We start from the raw sequence: 12043 nt of genomic DNA on the forward strand, positions 1-12043 counted from the left end.
GGGAAGGGCTTGCACGCTGAGCCGTCTCGATGATGTCAGTGCAGGTGTCCGGCTCAGGGCCCGGTTCGCCGATCTTGCCGATGAAGACGTGAATCCCACCAAAGGGGACCCGGTACCTGTATTCGATTGAACCGGCCTCGGGACCCCATCCTGCGTCGTCAATGTAGAGCTTGCCGCGACGACTCTTCGTCATCCGGCCCACAGCGTATCCCTTGAGTCCGTCAAAGCTGCCCTTCAAGAACTCGAAACCATCGTGCGATAGCCCCACGGTGGGCGCCAACTGTCGTGGATTTGTCACGGCAGATGTCCTCGTGAAAGGACTTAGTCGTGGAGCCATCGCTATGGGTTAGCTTAAAGGGGTTAAAACCAGACAAGGGGACACGGGAAGTTTTTATACTAGTTCGGCCCCTTCAATGAAGGTAAGCCTACGTCTAGTTGTGATTGGTATTGCTGGGGTTTCGATGACCAGGGAGCGAATCAGCTTTGCCTGGCTCTCGAGTTGTTGTCTATCATCCTCAAACCGCGGTCAGGTCGTCCCTTTATATACATAGGTCGACGCCCGCTGGTTTACAGAGTCCCGAGGCCGGATCATAGATGTGTCCGGCTCGGTCTCTATTCCTCTAACTTACAATACAAGTTAAATGATAGCGTCGGTTTACATCTACAGGCTTTAACCCGCCTTTGGGCCTTGGGCCTTCGTAAAGCGCCACCACCTTCATGTCTTCATGGGCTTCTATCCTCGTGGAGCTAACCCGGCCACTCCTAGCCGGTTTACCTTCAGTAATCATATCCCCAACAATGATAGCATGATATAATTCATGGATAGAATGACATAATTCAAAATATGATGACTGTAAACACTAAACAGGATGAGATGATATGACTATATGTTGCCTTTATTAAATCGGTTGGCATGCCATAATTCAGACAGATGTTGTCTATGTAAACATGATATAATTCAAATATATGATTTATATACTAATCAAGTAAGCAGATGGCAATCACATATATGATGTAAAAACTAAGCAATGCAAGACAACATGCATGACATGAGTAATATAACCCTGCCAAGTTTGAGCATAGACCTCAGGGGGAAATATGACTGGTCATCAGTCTCTGAATCCTCCTATGAGGAGCTATCTGTAACCAACAAGATGTGTGCTTCAGCAGGTAGCATTGTCTACTCTGAATACCTTGTTTTCACTCCAGATACTTCCATCACCGCTTCAAATGGCTGATGCACAGGAAGAGTAGTTGAATATACAAACATTGTCGACTAATGGAACACATAATACAAAAAAGGATAGCATGATATAATTCACATATATGATGATTGGCTAAACAACATGGCATTGCATAATTCACATATATAATGCCTTACAACAAGATAGAATTGCATAATTCACATATATAATGTCTTGCAACAAGATGGCATTGCATAATTCACATATATGGTAATTAGACACTAAACAGGTGGCATTCACACAAAGCATGTCTAAACTAATCAAATGACATAGCAATGCAAGACACCATACGCACGATATGAGCAACATAACCCTACCAAGTTAGAGCATACACCTCAGGGGGGGAGATAGGACTGGTCATATGTCTCTGAATCCTCCTCTGAGGAAATATCCGTAACCAACGAGATATGCGCTTCATCAGATATCATAGTTTGCTCTGAAGACCTTGTTTGCACTCCAGAATTTTCCATCACCGTGTCGAATGGCTGATGCACACGAAGAGTAGTTGAATGTACTAACATTGTTGACAAATGTAATACGTAATGAAGAAAGGATGGCATGATATAATTCACATATAAGATGACTGGCTAAGTAGGATGGCATTGCAAAATTCACATATATGATGCCTGGCTAAACAAGATGGCGTTGCATAATTCACATATACGATAAAGAAACTAAATAGATTGCATTCACACAAAGCATGCCTAAACCAAGCAGATGACATATTTGATGTATAAAGCAAGCAATGCAAGGCACCATATGCATGATATTACCAACATCAGCATGCCAAGTTAGAGAGAAGACCTCAGGGGGTAAATAGGAGTGGGATTCTCCTTCTGAATACCCCTCAGAACTGTTATCTTCCTCTTGATTACAATCCGAAATGGGTGGAGGGGGGCTTCCATTGCGCCCACCATGGAGCGACATCTGCATGAAATTTTATTGCCATGCAAGGATTGTCTCTTTTGCTCTACATGTTCAGTTCCATTGTGTACAATAACTGACATGCATAGGAATAAAACATAGTGAGATTATGTAAGGAGTGCATGCAGAAATCCAAAGTGATGGTAGCAACCTGTGGATAGACCCAAAACCAATGATAGCAGGTAGATAATGGCTTCAGTTAAAAAATGCAGATAATGGCTTCTTTACTATTTGTTTACCACCCAACATGAAACTCACAGTAGACACCAAAGATTAACCAGATAGTAGAGAGATACTATTGATTGTGGCCCCGATATGTACCCCACAACCATTTAAAAAATCAAGTTTGAGCATTAGTTTGGAGCCGACTCAGAGTCTAATCGGTGAACATGACGATAAAGTAGCATTTAATATTAAGCGATGCATAATGTAAGCAGACACGAAAGAGTGCGACCTCTCTTGCGGACCCGTGTAGTCCTCGGGGTCATCTTCTCGGTTGATGATGGTAATGCAGTTGTTGTGGTTGTCGACGGCGGGGAAGAAGATCTGAGGCAGTGAAAGACAGTCTGGAGGCCGGATCCCTGCTGTGGTGGACCCTTCTGTCATTGGGGCAGCTGAGCTGGGGTGGATGACGGCACAACATGAGAGGGACAAACCACACAAGGTTTTCATTGACAACTATCTGTAAGATAAGTAATTCTGTAAGGGCTCATTTGAATTGGAGGATTCTAACAATGGAGGGATAGGGAATACACAGTAATAGGATAGGAATGCACATGCAAAATAGAGAATTAAAAAACACATGATTTCTACCAATTTGGGTGTTTGGTTCACAAGAACTGGAAGATCACATGATGCAAAGAAGCATGGTGAGATTAAGTCAAACCACAAGAAAATGTACGGTTATAATGCTATTATGCTACTATCTCTTATTCTTGTGCTTCATGAATATGCATTTGAAAAGGAGGACAAGTGGATATTAAAATTCCTATGGTTTTTCCTTTGCTCCATTCCTTTGAACCAAATCCATGAATAGTACTACCATAGGAAACTTCACAATTCCTATGTTTTTCCTTCACTTTTCCTTTCAAGCATTGACGATTCTAGTAGGCAGGCATGAACAGGGAAAAGCCTACACTCAAAAAATGTTTTTGTGCTACTTCTACTACTTTGGACCCAGGCCACTGCCCTACTAGCTCAACTCCCAGGCCCATCTACAAATGCATAGCTCAAACGCGCAGAGATAAATAATGATGGCGTTCAAGAGAGTCCATCACAGATAGCTAAGTTTCCTGGTACCTCATTGCTTGTCATATACTCCCTCCATTCCTTTATCTAAGGTGTATTATTATGAGCATGTTAACCAAGGCACATAATTATGGACTATTTAGGATGAAATTACTCTTGTATAATTCATAGATTAGCGACAAGTAAATCATTTAGGCTAGGAAAGGAAGAGATACACGCAATCGGGAGAGAGATAGTTTCCTTCTCTTTCTCTACAAGGAGAGATAGATGCAATCAGGAGAGAGCTACTTTCCTTTTTCTAGAGGGCCACGATCGGAATTACAGGGAATTAGAACAAATGCACCTTCCATTGTGGAATTTTATAAAAAAATACACCTTATATAAAGGAACATAGGGACCAGTAGGAGAAACTAATTGTATTTCACGTTACTTGTCAGCGTTTTGGGACGGGGGTACCCAAACTTGCCTACCTGTGGCCCACGGCGTGGCTCCATTGACGACCTGGTACGGCCCACCTTCAATATCAACAACACAAGACCCTCGCGAGGGGCCAAGCCTCGTGAGGAGGATGACGCCAAGACCTCCAGAGGGAGCGGCCTCTTCAGGCTGGCTCCTGAGGAGCGAAGATATCTATGCAAGCCCTGACCTCGTGAGGTTTGGATGACACAAGGCATGACGGCCAAGGCCAGGTGGGCACCAGTGGGCGCAGTACAGCAGGTTTCCTCTTTGGTGCTAAATAGGAAAGCGCAGGCGCGGAGTCCCGAGGAATCAACCTATAACACCCACGATGCGGCTATATCTCCCACGTGTCGGAGCACGACTTAGAGGCATAACCGCATTGTAGGCATGTCGCAAGAGGGGTAATCTTTACACGTCCCATGTAATAAATAAGAAAGAGGTACAGAGTTAGCTTACAATCGCCACTTCACACAATACATGAATATATCATTACAACATCTAGATACAAACAAGGTCCGACTACGGAACCCAAAATAAAAGAAGACTACCCCTAATGCTACAGATCCCCGATCGCCCCGACTGGGCTCCACTACTGATCAACTGGAAACGGAAACAACATAACGAACACGATCTTCATCAAGCTCCTCCTTGAGCTCGGTCGCGTCACCTGCACGGTATCATCGGCACCTGCAAACTGGTTTTGGAAGTAATTTGTGAGTCACGGGGACTCAGCAATCTCGCACCCTCGCGATGAAGACTATTTAAGCTTATGGGTAGGTAAAAGCTATTTGAGGTGGAGCTGCAGCAAGCACTAGAAAGTATGGTGGCTACCTTATGCAAATAAGAGCGAGAAGAGAAGGCAAAGCACGTTCGAAAATCTATGATCAAGAAGTGATCCTAGAACTACTTACGTTCAAGCATAACTCCAACACCGTGTTCACTTCCCGGACCCCACCGAGAAGAGACCATCATGGCTACACACGCGGTTGATGCATTTTAATTAAGTTAAGTGTCAAGTTTTCTACAACTGTACATTACCAAATTCCCATCTGCCCATAACCGCGGGCATGGCTTTCGAAAGTTCAAAACCCTGCAGGGGTGTCCCAACTTAGCCCATCACAAGCTCTCACGGTCAACGAAGGATGTACCTTCTCCCAGGAAGACCCGGCCAGACTCGGAATCCCGGTTATAAGACATTTCGACAATGGTAAAACAAGACTAGCAAAGCCGCCTGATGCGCCGACATCCTGATAGGAGCTGCACATATCTCGTTCTCAGGACAACACCAGATGAGCAATCCATACAACTAAAACCAGCCCTCAAGTTTCCCCGAGGTGGCGCTGCAAGGGGCTCTAGTTTGGACCAACACTTAGAGAAGCACTGGCCCCAGGGGGGGTTAAAATAAAGATGACCCTTGAGTCTGCAGAACCCAAGGGAAGGTGATAGGTTGTCAGTGCAAATGTAAAACCAAGGTTGGGCCTTGCTGGAGGAGTTTTATTCAAAGCAAACTATCAAGGGGTTCCTATTATGACCCAACCGCGTAAGGAACGCAAAATCAAGGAACATAACACCGGTGTGCCGGAAACTAGGGCGGCAAGAGTGGAACAAAACACCAGGCATAAGGCCGAGCCTTCCACCCTTTTTCCAAGTATATAGATGCATTAATTAAAATAAGAGATATTGTGATATCCCAGCAATAATCATATACGAACAAGGAACACACTCCAATCTTCACGTGCAACTAGCAACGCTATAAGAGGGGGCTGAGCAAAGCGGTAACATAGCCAAACAACGGTTTGCTAGGACAAGGTGGGTTAGAGGCTTGACATGGCAATATGGGAGGCATGAAAATCATGTGGTAGGTATCGCAACATAGGCATAGCAAAAGAGCGAGCATCTAATAAGAAAAGATAGAAGTGATTTCGAGGGTATGGTCATCTTGCATGCAAAGGTCTTCGAGTAGACGAAAGCTTGATCCTCATAAGCATACTCAACGGGTTCCTCGAACACGTACTTGTCTCCCGACTCTACCCAAGGCAAGAACACAAGCAAAGGAAAACACAATCAACCACGGTGCAATGCGCAAGCAACATGATGCAAAACATGGCATGATATGCGGGATGTAATATGCAATGCATATGCATGCTCCGGAAGGGAAAGATTGAACCAGGCCTCAACTTGGCAAACCAAGAGTGCCTCTAGAAATATGACATGATTTCGGTCAAAATCGATATAAAGATCATCGGAATTGGATGCACGGTTTGCAAATGGCAAGCAAAACAATAATGGCACTATCCTGCGATTAACAACACAATGCCATCTAGAATGCAACAAGAAACTAAACTACTGCACTCCAACATAGCAACAAAGCATATCACAGTGATCTACACAAGATGCTTGACAAAAGATGAACACTGAGCTACGGCTAAATCACTCAAGAGCAGGTTCAAACAAGCATGGCAAAAGTGCAAAAGATAACAGCATCACAGACAGTGAAAATAACATGTCAGGAATTAACATCAGGAAGCAATGTTTAGAGCAAGATAACAACATGCTACAGGATCAAATCATGGCAAATCAAGGCATGGCATGAAACTACTCAAAGCATATAACAAAAGTCCCTTACTGACCATAAGCCAAAAGGGATCGGAAGATATTATGGCACCCATGTAAACATAGCAAGATTCGTTAACAGATTCAGACTTAGCAGAAAACTGGACATGGCATAAACAGAGTTACGTAGGCATGTTTACGAGCTCGATGCACTCACCATAAGGCATTTCATGACAAACTAAGCATACTTTCAGCAAGAAGACATGTTCAAGAAGCTAAGGATGGCAAGAACAATCTCATAGCATGCATGGATCAACTACAAGAACCTTGGCAAAATTGATTAACATGTAAACAATCTGTCAGGAACATTTTATAGCAAAAGTAGAGCAAGATTGAGTCATGCTAGGGCACTCCATAATTGCAAACAAAGACATGGATGGATAGAGCATAACAATATCTCAAAATCATCCTTACTGAACATGCTCAAAAGAGGCATGGATCACTCTATAGCAACAAGAATACATGGCATAAAAATAACAGCAGGAAAAGGACTTAGTGAAATTCTAAGTCCCTGAAATCAGCAACATCACGAGAGCTACTTTGCATGCTTGTGCTAGTCACCACATTGATCACAAAATTACGTGGCATACACCCCTGTAAGGATGGCATGGCATATAACGGAACACATGTAGAACTCATGCTCATATGCAGCACACATTAATCATGGCAAAAATGACAAATCTTATATTTACTAATTGGAGGCACCATTAGAGGCTCTACGTTTAATCATGTAAAAACAAATTATGCCCATTGGATATCCTGGGCATTGCCAATCTAACCGTACATCGTTATATGGAGGAGTCCCACGTCCAAGTCCGACTAAAAAAATGAGGAGTCCCGTCAAAAGAAAATAGATCCTGTAAAAACAAATTATGCCCATTAGATATCCTAGGCATTGCCAATCTAACCGTACATCGTTATATGGAGGAGTCCCACGTCCAAGTCCGACTAAAAAAAATTGAGGAGTCCCGTCAAAAGAAAATAGAGGAATCTCACGTCATGTCTTCCTCTACCTCTTTCCTCGCAGGAATTAGACCCTCCTTAAATGCCTACTTCTAACTTCATCTATCTCTCATGCTAGACTAAAAAAAGTCTCTCATGCTTCTCCGCCGCCTCCCCTGAAGCATGAGGGTTTGATCTTAGAGGCTACGTTCTCCTACAAACAATTGGCTGCAGTACTCATTCTTCATGGTCTCATTATTACAAGGTTAGGTATGACCAGCTCGCCATCATCTTGCCTGGCCGTTGTTGTGTTCTTCAATATGCGTCTCCACATCTGAGATTCTGACTCGACGAGGAGGCTCATCTCGGATGTCCTTTCAATTGCAAAGGTATGTATTGGATTGCACTTATTATCTCTGGTAGGAGGAGAATTTTGTTCTTTTGATAATTAAAAGAGGAACACTGGATGTAATATAATCAGCTGTAGGTTTCTGATTTTTTTTATCCTACACATGTTCAATAGCTCTCCTCCTCCATGTAGCTGCCACCACTCTCGGAGGTCCACCTGCTCCACACGCCTGTGCTTGACTTCCTCCAGTACCACTACCATATAGCACAGCCTGATGTACCCCCTCCTCACACTGTGCATGTTCTGCGTGGGCACCATGTGTGATCCATGAGGAGGCATCAAATTGTATGTGCTGCCGCTGCCAAGCTGTGTTTTCATATTGTGGTGTTCTTGGCCATGGAAGAGCCGGAACAATTGGCGGAAAATCATCATCAAGTGAATCCATGAACACCTACGACAACTTCTTCTTCTTCTTCTTTAGTTCCATTATGTTGAAAGGTTTACTTTGTCTGCTTTCTTTTTGTTCAGGTTTGGAGCTCTGCATTTTGCTGAAAGTGTACTACAAACAGGGTTGGATAAACACCGCAGCCTGCAAATATACAATCCAACTCATCTAACTTTTCGGATTTCTCGAATATGTCTACAGTGTAATATTTATTTCGAATACCGTTGTCCATGTAAATGATTGGGCTAACTTCCTGGATTTGTCGATCGTCCATCCACAAGGTTTGGCGTGCACCTCATCCAACGACACTATGTAGTCCGTGCATTTGCAATGTTACATGAACGAGTCAATAACTCATTCGGATCATGTAAAATATACAGATGGATTTACAGATGTGTAGATGAGAGCCAGAAGGATATGCATCGCCTCCAGCAGAACAATGTAACCCCTGCAGCTGCACTACAACAATAACACATAAATACCAGTATGTTAATTATCAAGTTCGAGTACTTTGAGGTTTAGAGCAGGCTTTATAGATGTTTTCATATGCCACCAAATGTTAGCCCATGGAATCAGTTGAATCCTCTATTTTTCTGTCCGTACGTGTTGTGTGTATGGTACTCAAATTTGTATACAGTCTGTCCTTTTCGTCCGCAGAAATCAGCCCTCTATTTTACTGCCTATACATGGTCTAATGTCATGTTTTTGATGCCTTGCATAGGAGAACAACCGTGGAGTAACATTCAGGTTGTGCGTATGGAGTAATGATTGTTGAAAATAGTTAAAATGGCTTAGTTTTCGTACAGTTTCTGTCGTCCGCTTTGACAGGTTCCAGAACTTCTCTTTCCATACAAATATTTGCAGCTTTATTATTGCATCTTCAGAAATTATCTTGCATGATTTAGGCTGCCTTTGTTATCGTCATGAATTCTCCTAATCCAGCTGCCCTCACCCAATTTACCCTATTTTAGTATTTGTTTGATGCGATTTTGTCTACTTTTGTGCCTAATTTTATAAAATAATCACAACACAGTTCAATGAATTTGGATCTTTAAAAAGTAATCACTTCAAGTTTCTTTATTCCCTGAAATTGCTCATATTTTCCTTCAATTTACTCCCTATAGGTTTTGAGTTGTTTATAATTATTTTAATTTATTCTTACTTATGTATTGTGCAATTCTGATGGATAATAAATTTGTGGCAGGTGGCAAATAAAAAAAATGTCAATGCAATATAGTAGTAATTTTCAACCTTACTAAATATAAACCATATGGGCAGGACGTTGTGCATATACTGTAATTTCAACCTAACTAAACCTCATATATATTGTAAGAAAGAAGAAAATTTGTAATATTCTTCTGAGATAATTCTTGGTGGAATAAATATTGAAAAGCAACACAACCATCGACAATGGATAAAAAACTTCGTGTGCTATAATTATGAAAATATCTGATGGTAATACATTAACATAGGAGTCCCAAATTAAGAATGCATCTTCACACAACTATAATTAAGAAATTATATTACATGTTTCTAAGTGATCATTTTCCAAAATTTTATAATACCTTATTTGACTTTGCAATTTATTCCTGTTTATTATGTAAAATCCTAGCCCGTGCAGTAGCACGGGTTGATGACTAGTGTCCATAATCTGATAAAAATCAGCACCTAACATTACATAGCACTCTTGCAATAGCATTTAGGGCATCAAGATGGACTCAAACAAGCATGGTGCAATGGAATGAAATGAAGAGGACATCCAGACGAACAATACGATATCTCATATGCGCAAAACAGAGCAACGGTGATGAAGTTATGACATGATGAACATAGCATAAAAATGTCACAGATCTGGGGACTTGGCCGATTTCAGAAGGAAAAAAAATAAGATGAGCGTGATATAGTTCAACGACGCTCGGGCGAGGAAAAGCGCGGGGGCTCACGTCGGGCCAAACGGGCCTGCGGGGAGGCAGACGTTGGGTCGTGGTGAGGCCGGCCCAGGAGGGAGTCAACGCGAGCGCGGCGACAAGGCTTCCGATCCGATCCTGGCGGCGCGACGGCAATCTCCGGCGAGGAAGGCGTGGTGGAGGGCGGCTCCAGCTCCGGCGACCGGAGCGCGGGGACGGCGAGGCGGACGGAGACGCGAACGACGGGGTCGGCGCACCACAACGCGGTGGCGGTGCTTGGCGGCGGGAAGCGCAGGCAGGCGGCGCGGGCGCGCTCGCCGGCGACATGGCGGCGGCCAGAGCGGGGCATCGGTGACGGGGCGCGGAAGGACGCGGGCAGGCGGCGGCAATTACCGGGCGGCAACGCGTAGATCCGGGCCCGGGCGGGCCCACGATGGGCTTCCCCGGGCCGCGTGGTGGAGGAGGGAGGCAGCGCCACATGGCGACGTGCGAGTGGAGGAGGGAGGCGGCGGTGACGACGTGGCGGTCGCCGATTGGCCAGAACGACGTGGCGGCGGGGGTGGACGCATCCGGCGTGGACGGACATGTCCGGCGGCACGGAGGGAGTTGGATCTAGGGTTTGTACTGCGCAAAATTTTGAGCGGAGTCACATATTTATAGGTAGAGGGAGCTAGGAGAGTCCAAATGAGGTGCGGTTTTTGGCCACGCGATCGTGATTGAACAACCGAGATGATGGAGGGGGTTTAGGTGGGTTTTGGGCCACTTTGGAGGGGTGTTGGGCTGCAACACACACGAGGCCTTTACGGTTCCTCGGTTAACCGTTGGAGTATCAAATGGACTCCAAATGGCACGAAACTTGACAGACGGTCTACCAGTAGTAAACCAAGGACGCTTGGAAAGTCTCGGTCCAATCCGAGAACGTTTAAAACCCGCACACGAAAAGAGGCAAAAGGAGGCACCGGATGACATAGGAGTGTCGGATTGAGAAACGGACAACAGGGAAAAAGCTTGGATGCATGAGACGAACATGTATGCAAATGCGATGCACATGATGACATGATATGAAATGCATGACACGCAAACACATGACAAGGCAACAACAGCGAATAACTGGCAGACACCTGGCACAACGGTCTCGGCTCGTTACACAAACAAAGGTTTCCATTTCCATGCAACAAGACCAAGACCGCTAGGATGGGAGGACATAGGTCATCACCGAGCCCACGGCGGTGTCACGACCAGAAGCTTTGCAGGCGCAGACCACCTTTCGTCAGGATAAGATGTACTAGTTGTCCCCCTTCGAATTTTTCCATTGTGGGATCCCTTCCCGCCTTCATTTTTGGGGAAGAGGACCAAGGCGACTATAAATATAGCCTAGCCACCACCTTAGACGGGGACGGATCATTCAGGCCATCCTCACCCTCACCAGCTCACACAAGCACAAGAACACACCTCCTGAGGTTCCTCCTCCTCTGTACTAGGTCATCCTCAGCCCACCTCGAGGCTAATCCACCATAAAGCAGGAGTAGGGTTTTACATCGAAAGGTGGCTCGAACCTGGGTAAACCGCCTTGTTCCGTTTCCTTCCAGTTCATCGAGCTATGCCGTGGGATCGACGGGTTGCCAAACTGGGGAGGTTGAGTCCTTCGCACGCACCCTAGAGTTCGAATCTATCTAGGGTCTGCGGAGCCCCGAATTTGACATCAATACGGGTGCTCAGTGGACAATATATATAACATGTAGAGTAAAAAAGCGATGCAACAAGTGTACAACCTCTTTGGCGAAGCCATGTCGATCTCAGCATGATTGGGTTGGTCGGTGAGGATGCTCCGGCTGATTTGGCTGTCAGAGGAGGGGAAAAGATTTTAGGCGTCTGGGGATGGCGCCTGGGGTACTGTTCTGGTGTGGTGGAG

The 12043-nt window shown here is 44.8% G+C and overlaps 1 long non-coding RNA gene across 1 annotated transcript; it reads left to right on the top strand.

The window, feature by feature from the left end:
- Window positions 1-7540: 7540 nt before the first annotated feature.
- Window positions 7541-8802, top strand: LOC123101629 (uncharacterized). The gene is made up of 3 exons (XR_006448600.1): window positions 7541-7819; window positions 7972-8214; window positions 8308-8802. It is a non-coding gene; the product is annotated as an uncharacterized lncRNA (long non-coding RNA).
- Window positions 8803-12043: the final 3241 nt, after the last annotated feature.

This window comes from Triticum aestivum, chromosome 1A (genome assembly GCF_018294505.1).
Source record: "Triticum aestivum cultivar Chinese Spring chromosome 1A, IWGSC CS RefSeq v2.1, whole genome shotgun sequence".
NCBI classification, from domain to species: Eukaryota; Viridiplantae; Streptophyta; class Magnoliopsida; order Poales; family Poaceae; genus Triticum; species Triticum aestivum.